The sequence below is a fragment of the Dendropsophus ebraccatus genome, chromosome 9 (assembly GCF_027789765.1).
Source record: "Dendropsophus ebraccatus isolate aDenEbr1 chromosome 9, aDenEbr1.pat, whole genome shotgun sequence".
NCBI lineage: Eukaryota > Metazoa > Chordata > Amphibia > Anura > Hylidae > Dendropsophus > Dendropsophus ebraccatus.
Genome location: NC_091462.1, coordinates 26926967 through 26941316, shown reverse-complemented (window position 1 = coordinate 26941316; position 14350 = coordinate 26926967). Strand labels below are relative to the sequence as shown.

The 14350-nt window shown below is 40.9% G+C and overlaps 1 protein-coding gene across 3 annotated transcripts in view; it reads right to left on the bottom strand.

The window, feature by feature from the left end:
* SLC4A10 (solute carrier family 4 member 10) overlaps window positions 1-14350 on the bottom strand; it is a 194080-nt gene that overhangs the window by 100187 nt on the left and 79543 nt on the right. The gene's annotated exons all lie outside the window — the stretch shown is intronic.

Sequence of the window (14350 nt, the reverse complement as noted above, 5' to 3'; positions counted from 1 at the left end):
CTTCCCCCAGCCTTGATGATCTAACAGAATGGACAGTATCGGGAGTAAGCGTCCTATTCCACGGGCCGTGCAGGGCCCGATCAATGATGTAAACAAGCCCCGATCTGCTAGACCGGCGCTCGTTTACTGGGCCTATTCCACGGCCCCGATGATCGTTAAGCGAGGGCTGCAGGGACATCGTTACCGATGTCCTTGCAGCCCTTGTTTCATACATTACTTGTCCGGACTGCAGGTCTTCTCCTTTTCTCTTCCGGTCCAGCACCGCAGCAGCTTCAGAGCGGGGCTGTCTAAACTGACAGACTGCTCAGCCAATCACTGGCCGTGGCGGTTCCGGACAGTGATTGGCTAAACGGTCTGTCAGTTCAGACAGCCCCGCTCCGAAGCTGCTGTGGCGCGGAACCCCAGCAGAAGGAGAAGACCTGCGCCTGGACAGGTAATGTATGGTACTGCTGAAATTGTCAGTCGCCACTGCGCACCACTATTCCACCGTAGCGATGCGCTGGTGGCGAACAATGAATTTAGGTCTGAACCTAAATAAACGATCAGCAGATCGATCCACAGAGCGATAATCGGCCGAATCGGGCCGGTTCAGCGGATTATCCCTCCGATATGGCCGATTATCGCTCCGTGGAATAAGCCCCTAAGGGACTGTATCTTCCAGTACCCTCACATGACTCCGACCTTTAATTTCCCTTTCAACTCTGTCCCAGAGAATCCTTTGTTACAATCTTGTCTAAGGGCCTTATTACACGGAACGATTATCGTGCAAAAAATCGTTATATCGAATTTAAACAATAATCATTCAGTGTAATTGCAGGCAATGATTGAAAAATCGTTCGTATGTCGTTGATCATTGATTTAGATCTGAACCTAAAATTATTGTTAATCGTTTGCTAATCGTTCGCCGTAATTTCACATTCGTTCGCTCAAGTTCCGCATTTGTTCACTAATCGTTCAGTGTAATAGCACATTGTTCATTGTTTTGCTGGGATCAGAAGGAGTAAATGATCGCAATAACGATCATAGTAACGATTGTAACTATTATCGTTCTGTGTAATATGGTGACGATGTTAGGTTAACGATAAACAATCTCGTTTGCGATCGTTTACCGTTAGTCATTAATCTTTAAAAATCGCTCCGTGTAATAGGACCCTAAGGGCCCTATTACACTAAACGATTATCGTGCAAAAAAACGTTATATCGTTCAAATTTAAACAATAATCGTTCTGTGTAATTGTAGGCAATAATCAAAAAATAGTTCATATGTCGTTGATTATTGATTTAGTTCTGAGCCTAAAATTATTGTTAATCGTTTGCTAATCGTTCTCTGTAATTCCACATTCGTTTGCTCAAGTTCCGCATTTGTTCAATAATCTTCAGTGTAATTGCGCATTGCCCATGGTTTTGCTGGGATCAGAAGGAGTAAACAATCGTAGTTGACGTGTTGAAAAAAGTCTTACATGACCAAAACGTCTCTTGTGTGATATACTAATCTGCAAACTTCTCCAAATGTCTGTATATTTGATGTACCAATCCATATAGAAACAATCCATATAGCATGGGAATATTAAATCTGTGAATAAATTACATGGCCTAAAGAGAATTACAAATCCTGTTGTGTGCGGTTGACAATTCTTCATATAGTATTTACTTCATCAACTTGCACCACCCAGGAGTGCGCTATGATAACTTCTTCATTATAGACTAATGCTTATTGACACCCTCCCCCCAGCCCTCGAACAGCAGCATCACAACCACCACATAGACAGACACTTATGGCCTTCCTCCCCTCTCGAATCTCTGCAATATTGCTGGTGTAATGCCAGTTACCTGGTAAAGGGATTGTGCTAAGAGGTGTTTCTGTGATTCACACAAAATCACAGAGAAATGCAAATTTACATTTAATTTGATTTGTGTAAAACAGAGGAAGGTGATGGCAGCAACAGATGCCCATTTAAAAAAAAAAAAAATGTCCCAGACCCCTGACAGCAGTACTACCAGTACTCTCTTGATGGTGGCCTTGGTCATGACCACATCTAGTTGCTAGTAAACTGGATACTTCCTCCAGTTTTGCTTCAGAACCTGTCTGCGGTGGGGGCCGTGGGGAGCTGCGGGGAGCTGCCAGGGCACTCCTTAAATCGTACAGACAGCCCATAGAAGATAGTGGCAGCAACAGGTCGTTGCTATCCATATCGCTGTTCTTTCAACATGTTAAAAGACATTAAAAGACAACAATCAGCCAGCATTGTGCATGTCGGATGATTGTTGCCTTTTAATACACAAAGCAATTATTGGCTATAATGGCCGTTAATCAGCCAAATACGGCCAATAATCGCTTTGTGTAATAGGGCCTTAAATCGGTGCCCACCAGATTACCAGAAGATCAGTCTGATCCCTAATAAAGAATATATAATTGTCAGAGCAGGATTAACTTTACTATGGGCCCCGGGCTGTTCACCATGCTTAAGTCTTTTTTCTCCATTGTGCAGCCTGTTAAGGACCTCTGGTGACATCATTGTCACATGATAAGGTCCTGATTTGTGCAAAATTGCGGTAAAAAGCAGCAATTTTTATGCAAATCATGGCTGAACTGTAGTCTGGAGATAATGCACCACTGAAAGTATGTCTGTTTGGGTGGCCATGGGCCCCTCAGGAGCTCAGGGCCCCAGGCTGCCGCCTGAAACGGACCTATTATAATCCGCTACTGATAATAGTATACAGTATATAACATTAATAGTCGTGATGATAACAATAATTACAACGTGCACTGCCGCCTAAAGGAAAAGCGACTGAGATTTACCGAGCCGCACTGTCACATTCACTACTCTCTACTGAGCAAAACATTATTACAGGCCGTTCATTCAGAACTCGTTGTTCTAGATAAAGAATTTCCCCAAGCCGTGCCCAAGCCCATTACGAAAACACTGCAACTTAATAAAACAGGAATTGTTTTGCAGAACATTGTAGACTGAATTTGCTGCATTGATACAAAAGCTCTACGTTTGGGAACACTATGGTGCTTAATACAGATTCTACCATAATGGTTTCATTACATCTAACAGATGTTGCGTACTTGAAGTGAAAAACTGGGATTAGCAGTGCAGTGAGCACCCTCGCAATCTAAAGCTAGACTCTTACGGACTATCTGCTAATTCTTAAGATGCAGTCTCAAGTGCATTGTAATATACCTAATTAACATGGCTATTGTTTTTGTATGGACAAGCCAATTCACACTAATCAGCCAATAAAGTGAAACCATTAAAAGGGGAACTCCAGAAAAAAAAATTCAAATGAACTGTCATCAGAAAGTTTAATTCATTTGTAATTTATGTCTATTAAAAAATCTCAAGTCTTCCAGTACTTATCATCTGCTGTATGTCTTGCAGGAAGTGGTGTATTCTTTCCAGTCTCACACAGTGCTCTCTGCTGCCACCTCTGTCCAAGACAGGAACTGTCCAGAGCAGGAGAGGTTTTCTATGGGGATTTGCTACTGCTCTGGACAGTTCCTGACATGGACAGAGGTGGCAGCAGAAAGCAGTGTGTCAGACTGAAAAGAATACACCACTTCCTGCAGGACATACAGCAGGAGACATGGGCACAGCCAGGTTGTGATGGCTAGGTGTCAGGGCATCTCAAAAATTGCAGGTCTCCTGGGTTGTTCCTGGTATGTAAAAGTTAATAGCTTTCAAAGTAGTCCAAGGAAGGATATGGATGTAGTCCAACAGGGTTATGGATGCCCAAGGCTCACCCCTGTGAATAAGAAGCAAAGGCTTTCCCCTCTGGCCTCATCACACAGACAAACTACAGTAACACAAATTGTGGAAAAAGTTAATACTGATTGCCTAGGTGACCCCTGTCCACTGCCATTTAGGCCTCAGGCCTGTGCTTGTAATAATCATATTGACAAAAAGAGCCATATCGTATGGATTAAAATGTACCAATGGCCGAGTGTGTGTGTGTGTGTAAGGGGGGGTCGCAGCTTTCTATATATAGAGCATAAATAAAAGTCACAAACATTTCAGGTTTTTCCAGTCATGAGTGAAATTTTTAAACATCTCAAAATTGAAGTTCTGCCTAAGTTCTTTGTTCTTATCATTTTTGAATGAAAGCCAAAGCAGTGATCATCTGGGAGAGACGGAAATGTATCACTATATGGATAGTCAGGCTTACCAGAATGAGGGATGCTCTTGGCTCTCTATTTTGGCACATTCAGTGAAGTCTCAACGATCTTCCTCTATACTAGTGTTTTTCAACTCCAGTCCTCATGGCCACCAACAGGTCATGTTTTGAGGATATCCATTACAAAGAATCCTGTGATAATACCTGATACGCTGAGTATAATTATATCGCCTGTGAAATACTAAGGGAATCCTCAAAACATGACCTGTTGTTGGCCATTAGGAGTTGTGAAACACTGCTCTATAGCTTAGTAGGGCATATGGAAAGGAGTTGTCGAGGTGAGGTCTTACAAAATAAGACTTGAGGTGAGTTTTACAAAGTACTTTCTGTATCAATTTCTCAAGAGCTCTGCTTGAAGTATTTGTATGAAACATAGCTGGGACACATGGGTAGGAGACCCACATATTCCTGAAGAAGGACGGGAGGCCTCACAAGGAACTCACAAAGACTGACACGTCCACTGTCAACTCAGAGAATCCAGGCCTGAAGATAGCATGCATCTAAGAAAAACGGCACATAACTTCCTAATAGGCTCAGCTTTTCAGCATTACAGGCTGCTACAGACTAAGGGCCCTATTCCACTGGACAATTATCGTACAGATTATCGTTAAATCGTTCGAATCTAAATGATAATTGTTCGGTTGAAATGCAGTTAACGACTAACGACCGAAAGAGAAATCGTTGATCGCTTTATAAGACCTGGACCTATTTTTATCGTTGCTCGTTCGCAAAACGTTCGCAAATCGTTCGCATTGAATAAGACATTGTTTGGTCGTTTGCAATAGATACGAACGCAATAGCAAATAAATAGCGAAGAAAAACGATCGCAATTACGATCATAAGTAACGATTATCGTTCCATGGAAATGAGTGAACGTTTTCAGGTCTTTCGCAATAGCGGTCGTTTGAGATAGTTAATCGTTAACGATTATGCAAACGATAATCGTCCGGTGGAATAGGGCCCTTAGGCTATGGTCACACATATTATGAGACCGTCCGGGTCACGAAACAGTCGGCCTCAGAAAAGATCCTTAGCGCCTCTGAGTTCTGATGCGGGCGCATCCGTGCGCCTTTCATAATATTCCATCCACCGTACTTCACCTCTCTGTATATAGGGAACGATGCTTTACAGTAAATCATAAGGCACTTTATATTAGGGCACCTATGTGACTTTCGGCATATCAGGCTGGGTTCGCACTATGTTTTTGCAATCCATTTTTATCATCCGTTTTTTAAAAAGAAAAAAAAAACCGATGGAAGAACGGATGTATTTGTGTGCATCCTTTTTGATCTGTTTTTCCATTGACTTCCATTATATGTTTTGATCCAATTTTTTTAAAGATGGAAGTCCATGCAAAAACGGATCAAAATGAATGCACACAAATAAAGTTTTTTCCATCCGTTTTTCATCCATTTTTGCAAAAAACGGATTACAAAAACATAGTGTGAACCCAGACTTATTAGGCTGCATTCACACGTTCCGTGAAGTTGTCCATGCGCACGGACAATTTTACAGCCCATTGCTTTCTATTGGGCTATTCAGACGTTCCGTGATTTCACGGATCCGTGCCGTTAAAAAATAGGACATGTCATTATTTGGAACGGATGCACGGAAAGGATTCACCATAGAAATCAATGAGATCTGTGTTTTTCACAGATGTACACGGATGTGACATCCATGTTGGTCCATGAAAAACACGGATGTGATGTAATGAATGTAATGCTTTAAAACAGATCCATTAAAAAAAAACAGACAAGGATGAAAAACGGATGCAAAACGGACTGTTTTGCACGGATCACGGAGGTAGCTAGCAGACCACAATCACGGACCAGGAAAAACACTGAACGTGTGAATGCAGCCTTAGTGAATGAAATTGCTGATATTTCTTACATAATGTGAAAGGATTGTAGTTCATGTCCCCACTGAAATACTATAAGGTTAATAAGTAAAATGTGAGAAGCAGTTTGCCTGGAAAAGTGGGGAACAAAAAGATAATTAAAACATGTGGAATAGTAAGTGCTGGAGTAATAGGCACAGAGGCCAAAATATTCTAAATGTAACAGTAATAATAAAGCGATAATCTTAGTGATTACATTAACTTTGTTCTGTTGAGCGGCGATGGCTCAGGACTGAGTTACATTATTAGATATATGTTAACTCATTTGAGGATAATCTACAGTACTGCCAAAGGATGAAAAGGTCATTGGCAAAAACGCGTCAACTGAACGGTGTCAGAGGTGGCAAATCATCTTCAAAGTGAGCTCTAACATTAAGAATACACTGATCGGCCAAAGCAATATGGATCTGCCTATATTGGGATCTAAGGATAAAGCGTGTTTATTTTTGTTTTTCCATTATTACATTCCACGAGGTGGCGCTGTTTTGCAGGAAAGTAGCCTGGCTTTTTCTTATCCTGTATAAGTTGGAATAGAGAGGGCTAAGGACTTGGCCCACTCTATATATATGGCAACTCCTTGGCTTATGGCCAGAATACAGTAATTGCTTTTTAAGCTATTTAACCCTTTAAATGGGAACAAAACTGACAGAATGACCAAAAAGCGTTACTAAATATTGTTGTTGGCGCCATAGGGAGTAGATTAGCTTTCTATGATGTAATATAAGCCTTTGCCAGGCCTCCATAGCTGCTGGAACTCACAGACTTAACAGAGTGCAGATCTCATGGATCAATGCAGTACATATGTATTTAATTGATCTGTAGCAGCTCAAACTAGTCTCCAGGCAGCACTAAAAAAAGTTAAATAAAAAAAAATAGTTTTTAAAATAATAAAACAAAAGCTCCCTTTAAAAAATTCAAATTATTAAAAAAAAAAAAAAAAAGTTAAGGTAAAACCTAACATACTGCATGGTGGAGATGAAATATGCTCCTCAGTCGTTTTTGGGTTTTTACTCTAGGCACTAGATACCCAGATGGCTAATCATCGTTATGACTTATGCTACGATTAAGATTATCGCAGATCGAAACGCGTCAGATATTGTCAGGTCTCACTGTTTTTCTGGTATGCTTCAATAAAGAAATAGTAATGGATGGTTGCAGTGCTGTATTCTCTCCCTACGATATAGAAAAATCATTACAGTATTGTGACCATTCCTTCACTATAATTGTTTTCTGTATACACTTATTGGCGATTGGAGGTAGTGCCAACCACAGTGTAATGTTTGCTCTCACACTTGGAAGGAAACTTGCTTTAGCATGGAAATGATGGTTGTAGACCAAGTATAACTTAGCCTTTATTCACACGTCCGTGTATCTTTGTGGATCATATTTTGAGCCCACAACTTTCTGTCTGCAATCTGCAAAAAAAATTTGTGGATCCAATAAAAGTGGTCAAAATGAAGACACTAGCTAAAATTGTGGATCTATTACGCAATTTTGCGTCATTTTTATTTGCGTCACGGAGGCCTAAGGTCTAACGTTCACATTTTCAGTAATTTTTCAGGACTGTATATTATGTCCACAATTGTTGTCTGCAAGCTGCGAATCTGCAAAAAATTGGAAGGTGATCATTTGAATTAAGATGATGTGTATTTTAACAACCGTTAAGTCTGCAGAAAAATGTGGATTCCATAGACTATTATTGGTTAATTTTTCTGAAATTAAAGTTCATACTGGGACATGTCCTGTTTTTTTGCAATAGAAACAATAGAAATCAATTGGCCCTAAGTGTATCCGTAACTGTGGGTCGCCAATTCTGCACAAATTTACAAACGCGTGAATAAGGCCTAAGATTCAGAAGTCTCATTACCCAGGTCCATAGGATAATACACCATACCACTACTCCCTCAGGAGGTCAGGTTGTATCTAAGATGGCTGATGACTTTCATCAAAATTAATTGTGCGCCTCATGGAGTCTACCCCCTTATATATTGCCAAGTTGCACCAGCCTTTTTATACAATAGCCCGACACTTCCAAGCCAGCCTAGGCTTCTACATTTGTAAAGTATTTTTTTGAGCACCCAAAAAACTCCGACACTTGGGTTTTTAGGTTAGAATGGCATCCAAGGGCAACACATGGTAAACACAGTTTCGTTACAGTGTCTCTGCCAGACACACCTCCTCTTCTGGAGTATCACTTTCAGCAAACTCTACACAATCACTAACGCAGGAAATCAAATAACTTCACTTCTCTGAGAGAACAGTCATTTTCTCTTTTAAGATAATTTCGGTCGCTTTGACCGTCTGGCACCTCTTGTACTTTTACTAGTTTTAGAAGGAAGGTAAATTACAGATTTCGAATTATGATTCAGTCTAAAGTGCAGATGCATTTTATTGTTCCTCCAACTGCATATACACATCTGACGTACTCTATTATGACAACCGGCCATTACTACGAACTCACCAACATGGCATCCCTGGTTCCCTAGAAACTGATCTTCCTGACTCCTTTACACTACAGTCTTTCTTTATGATTGTACTGTAGCTCACTGGCTACTTTCAGTGATATCTTTGAGGGCCTAAAGGCTCTATTATACAAAGTGATTATTGGAGGTGTTTGGCCGATTGTCGTCCGTTACGGGCGATAATCGCTTTGTCCAATAAAAGCGATGTTGAAAGACAGAAAGACAGAAAACACTACAGCAATGATCTGTTGCCGTCACTCCGTGCAATAGGAGCGGCAGCAGCAGGCCGTCGCTATCTCCTATGGGCTGCCCGAATGATGAACGATCTGATAATTGCACGGAACCCCCCCCCCCCCTTCCCACCACTGCCTGCCCCCCCCCCCCCCCTGCACTTACCTGCTCGTTGTCAACACGTGTAATAGTGCCAACAGCGAGTAGGGAACGAGGAGCAAGCGAGCGCTGACCTGACAGGTCGGCGCTCACTTGCTCCCTCTGATCGACCTGTATAAGTGTGTCCTCCTCACAATCCCAAAGGATCCATGGATCCCAATGGCAGCATACACCTAGCCTTAACACAGCTGCATTTCTGGACCTCAACTGCTCACAGCTTCATTCAGGCACTCTATCACACTCAATTAACAAGCAGTATGTTCCTTGGGGGCTGGCTCAGGCTAGACCTCTGAACATATGTCTTTATATTGTCTTTTTGCCTCACTGTACAATCATTTACTTGGTGTCAAACACACACACTCTTATGGATCCCACTGACAAAGACCATGGGGGCAATTTATGAATTATGGGGTCTAAAATTAGGCCCCATCCCCTTTACCACAGCCAGATTCACTAAGAGGCGCACGCCTCTTAGTGAATCCGACCAACTGGGCGCCCGAACCTGCACCCGGGGTACCAAATTAACACCTGCTTTTAACAGGTGTAGATTCGAATCATGATTTAAACCTGCTAGCCACGCCTCCTCCCCACCTTGCCGTGCCTCCTGAGCCCCTTCTGCCTGCCTATGAGGGGAGCGGGGGATATGGCAGGTGTACCCTAGGGAGATGGGGCAAATCTCCCTTCTCCCTTCTCCCAGGCGTACTCCTCAGGCGGACCGTTCATACATGTCCCCCTATGACTTTCCTTTAGAGATTAGTGAATTTACAGTAAGTTCGGGTTCGTGAAACCCCAAACGCTCTGTGTTTTACTGCCGGTGGCTGACAAAGATGGATACAGTCCTAAGGCTGACTAGAAACCATGGATACACTCATAGACAATTTGGTCAGACTGTGGATTGTTGGATTATTATGTCTTTAACTGTGTACTGATAATGGTGGAGATTCGAGGTAGCGCCAACCACAGTGCATCTGCCTTTTTTAGACTCTACATAAACAGTAGCTTTGGCCCCGGAATTAAAGTAATGGAAATCACAGCTTTAAGTATATTTTATAATGCCATTAATTAAAAACTGATTTGTTTAATGAAGCCTGAACATCCCACAAGTTAAACATGGTTCCAAGAAATCTGTACACATTGGTAATAGCAGGTGCTCCTGAAAAACAATGATAATTGGAGACGGCTTCACTTATAAGGGCACAATTACTCTTAATACCATCTGGTTTCATTTCATATGTAATTAGAAAAGTTATTTCCCCAGACTGTGCAAGCTGCTGATGACGGATGAAGATCGTAAACTCACGATTTATATCCAATAAGAATGTATCTACCTAGAATTTAAAAAAAGCATCCCTATCGACAGGTTGGGTCCTACAGCAGTGGCCCCACTGCCACGTGCTAATGAGCCTATACACCTTTAATAACTGTAGGCCAAATGGTCATTCGGCCAAGAGTTATCCCTCTCGTTTACCCCATACGTGTGAATATTCGGCACGGCTAAACATTCATGTCTTCTCCATGGGTGGGGAGATCTCAGTTGCAGCCAAACAGCCTTGGCACTGTTTTTTTCCTCTGAGAAGCAAAGGGTAGGGAGGTAGGAGCGTTAGGAGATTCCCATACACCTTATACTGTTGGCACCAGTGCATGGGCACCTTGAAGCGAATGTACCACTAGGTACATCACTTTGTGTTATTTACATGAACAGACCAGCACCAACACGGGAATGCCAGTGGCGGAGTCCCTTTTTTGAACCACCACCCAGTTCCCACACACGGAGCCTGTCCATTCCAGAGCACCAGCCTGGCAAGAAGCACTGGAGGCGGGCCACAGGCCCCCAGTGCGATGAAACCCCCTCCCCTCTTACAAGTGACTCCATTAGAATCAATGGAGCCATGTCACAGAGGGGAGGGGAGATTGTCACACTCAAAAGTTTTGTTTCGTAACACTGCCTCTTTAAGTAAATAATGTAAAAATTCTACATCCAAGTTCAATAAATTCTAGGAAGACAAGTTTCAAGTAAAAAGAAAAAAAAATCATGGTTTTCCTCTTACAAAATATTTTTGCTATAAAAAAAAAAGAATAAAGAATGTTACACATAATAAAATACTATTATTTCTCCTATGCTATAAAAGAAAACAACCTGCCAAAACAATGCCAGAATTGCTGGTTTTATTTGTTTGTTCACCTCCACAAAATATAGGGAAAAAAAACAATCAAAACGTTGCATGTTGCCTAAAATACAGTCGCATCAACACAAAAATAAAACTGTTATTGTTCTTGGAAACACAAAAACAAACGCCCTTGAGCGTTTATTGTCTAAAAATAGTAGAATTACACAAATTTGAATTGCTGTTACCACATAATATAGCTACTATGCTACAAATAAATATTAGAGCTACTATGTAATTTATAATGTCATCTCTCTCTCTCAAGCACATAGCACTAGTTAAAGCCTGTCCCCACTTCCTGTAATCTGTCCTGATCTAGCTGTTACATACATAACTATCCGAGAACAAGCAGTGGACATAAGACTGCAAAAAAGGAGACACCTAGCGGGACAAGTAAAAAGGTCACAAAAAAAGTTGCAAACAAATTCACCTGATACTGACCAGAGGTAGGCCTGCACCAGTTTTTGCAATTTTTTTTTTTTTTTTTTTAAGTCTCGGATTAAGCAAATTTTGGGGTGAATACTCAAAACAGGCAGATAAAGAAAAAAAAATATTCACCTGTCAAATACTGGCTAATAAATAGAACTTAAACCAAAAATGGGTGAAAAATTCAATTATTCACCTAAAGATAGGTGCAAGGCCTTTGATAAATTTACTAGTGTCCAAGACTTTAGATTCTTTTCCCCTGGGGTAAGGGGTCCTCTTGGTAAATGAAGTGATTCACCAATATGTTAGAAATCCCACTGGAGGTAATTTTTTTTTAAAACAAAATTGACCATTTAGGACCCATAATAGGTTAGTCACTAGAGGGTTAAAGGGGTACTCCGAGGGGGGGGATTCAAATCAACTCATGTCAGAAATTTATATAGATTTGTAAGTTAAGTTTGTATTTAAAAAGAATCTCAAGTCTTACAGTACTTATCAGCTGCTGTATGTACTACAGGACGTGGTGTATTCTTTCCAGTCTGACACAGTGCTCTCTGCTGCCACCTCTGTCCGTGACTTGAACTTTGCAAAGCAGTAGCAAATTCCCAAAGAAAACCTCTCCTGCTCTGGACAGTTCCTGACATGGACAAAGGTGGCAGCAGAGAGCATCTTGTAAGAAACCATACACTACTTCCTGCAGCACACCTACAACATAATACGCCACTTCATGCAGGACAGACAGCAGCTGATAAGTACTGGAAGACAGAAGATTTTTAAATAGAAGTAATATACAAATCTATATAACTTTCTGACACCAGTTCATTTGAAAAATATTTTTCCCTCTGGAGTGCCCCTTTAAACTGGTTCTCTATTTCTTAACAGTAGAGGAGAAAAGAGCCTTGCTGGATTCCGCACCCATCTAATTTAATGCAGAAGCTCCTATAGATGCCCTTGGTGTTTGCTAGTTATTTAACATGTATATCTTTAATGGTATAATGGGTGCGACATGGATCATCATATCTAATATTATATACAGGTTTTACATTGGCATAGGCTGTAGAATAGGACACAATTTTCCAAGCCTTCTGTATTTAGCAGCTAAATGCCCTTTTTTCCTGACCATCATGGCTGCTGTAGATGTGACATATAACCTGTGTTGTGTCTTTGGACGTTATATAACCATTGGTCTTTCAGCAATAACACTTTATTCACAGCTTGTCTGTACCATTTGAGATTGTGCTTCTGGCACGGTATCCTCAGACTAAGGTCATCAGTCTGATTTAGAGGGAATGTGTCAGTAGAAAATGACTTAATGTTTAAAGGATGTTTTTATGTTAAACTTTTTTTTTAGTTTTCCATTTTTCTATCAAAAAATATTCCTGAGATCTTGCAGTTTTCATTCTCACCACTAGGGCTAAAACTAAGCTGAGACTTCCTGTTGTTTCTGTAGTGAAAAGAGGAGGCTGCCATAAAGTGATCTGTACAGCATTGCAGCGTCATGTGACACCAATAGATAAAGGAGACAATAGCAGCTCCCTGTGGAATAGAGTCTGTCTATTGTTGTCTATGTCCATGAGTCTTGCTGTAAAGCATGTCTTTAAATGCTGTTAAAGACAGCTCAGGCAAGATGGCAGCCCCCATAACAATGTACAAAAAGTGAAATAATAAAAAATTACAGCCAGAAAATAGAAACAGATAAAAATAAAATAACAAATCTAGGTGATACAATCTCTTTAAAGGCCAAACCAATTTTGGGCTTGAATAGTCACATTTGTATAAATCAGTTGTTCAAGTAAATATAAGATACTTTGTAATATATCTTATCAGAGAAACAGAATCCTCTTTCTTCCCTTATCAGTCTCTTTTCCTTGCCATCCTCTCTCCTAAACTCTGAAACACAATGGAAATTCATCTTTAAATAGATCATCTCACTAAGGGATCAATTACACGATGTCCATAGACGTCTAAGAAGGGGGGGGGGGGGTGCCAGAGTAAAGCATACAGATATTCAATAAAAAGTTCTTTTTATATATATATTATAGTGATATATTGCACCCCAGTGCAGGATTTACAGTTTACACTGCCCAATACTACTCCATAATGTCTTCTATTGCATCTATAGCTTTTAAGGCTGTGCTACAGAAACACAAGGAAGCAGATGTGGGGTCAATAACAGAAAAGACCTCCTTAACATGACATGTGGGAGATTAACTCTTCTTTGTATCTCTTTTACATACTAAATCAGAGCCCTGCATTGTAACATCTTAAAGAAAACTAACCCCCCCCCCCCCCCCAAGAAAATGCCCTTACCCTTTAAACATAGGTAAATAGTACTGAAGTTGGGTTTAAATCCAACCTAAGGCAACATCTGCAAGACCAGTTTGTATGAAAACATACATGTAGGCATGTTGGCTGTCATATTAGTTTAAGATAGGAAAGTTGGGGACATGTCACATGAACTAATGGGGGGGAGGATAACAATCTCTGTATAGTGTTGATAGGCTCCGATGGTGGTAGGCTCCAATGGGTATAAATGGCAGTGTTATAGTCAAAAGGTGTTGAGGGAAGGAGAAAGAGATGGCTGAAATCCCAGCTAGCGTGTATAACAGGAACAGAAACCCATTTACAGGGGCAGTGGAGAGAACAGAGCACACATTTTGCATCAGGAGGAGATGAAAGACATGTAAGACCACAGAAAAATAGTAAAATAACTTTATTTACCAATACATGTTCATGTATTAGCCTGTTGAGAATAGGCACAACCCCCTTTAAAAGCACTGAATGTAGTCACGACCTGTTCATCATCAAAAATTACAACTCCTTCCTGAGGA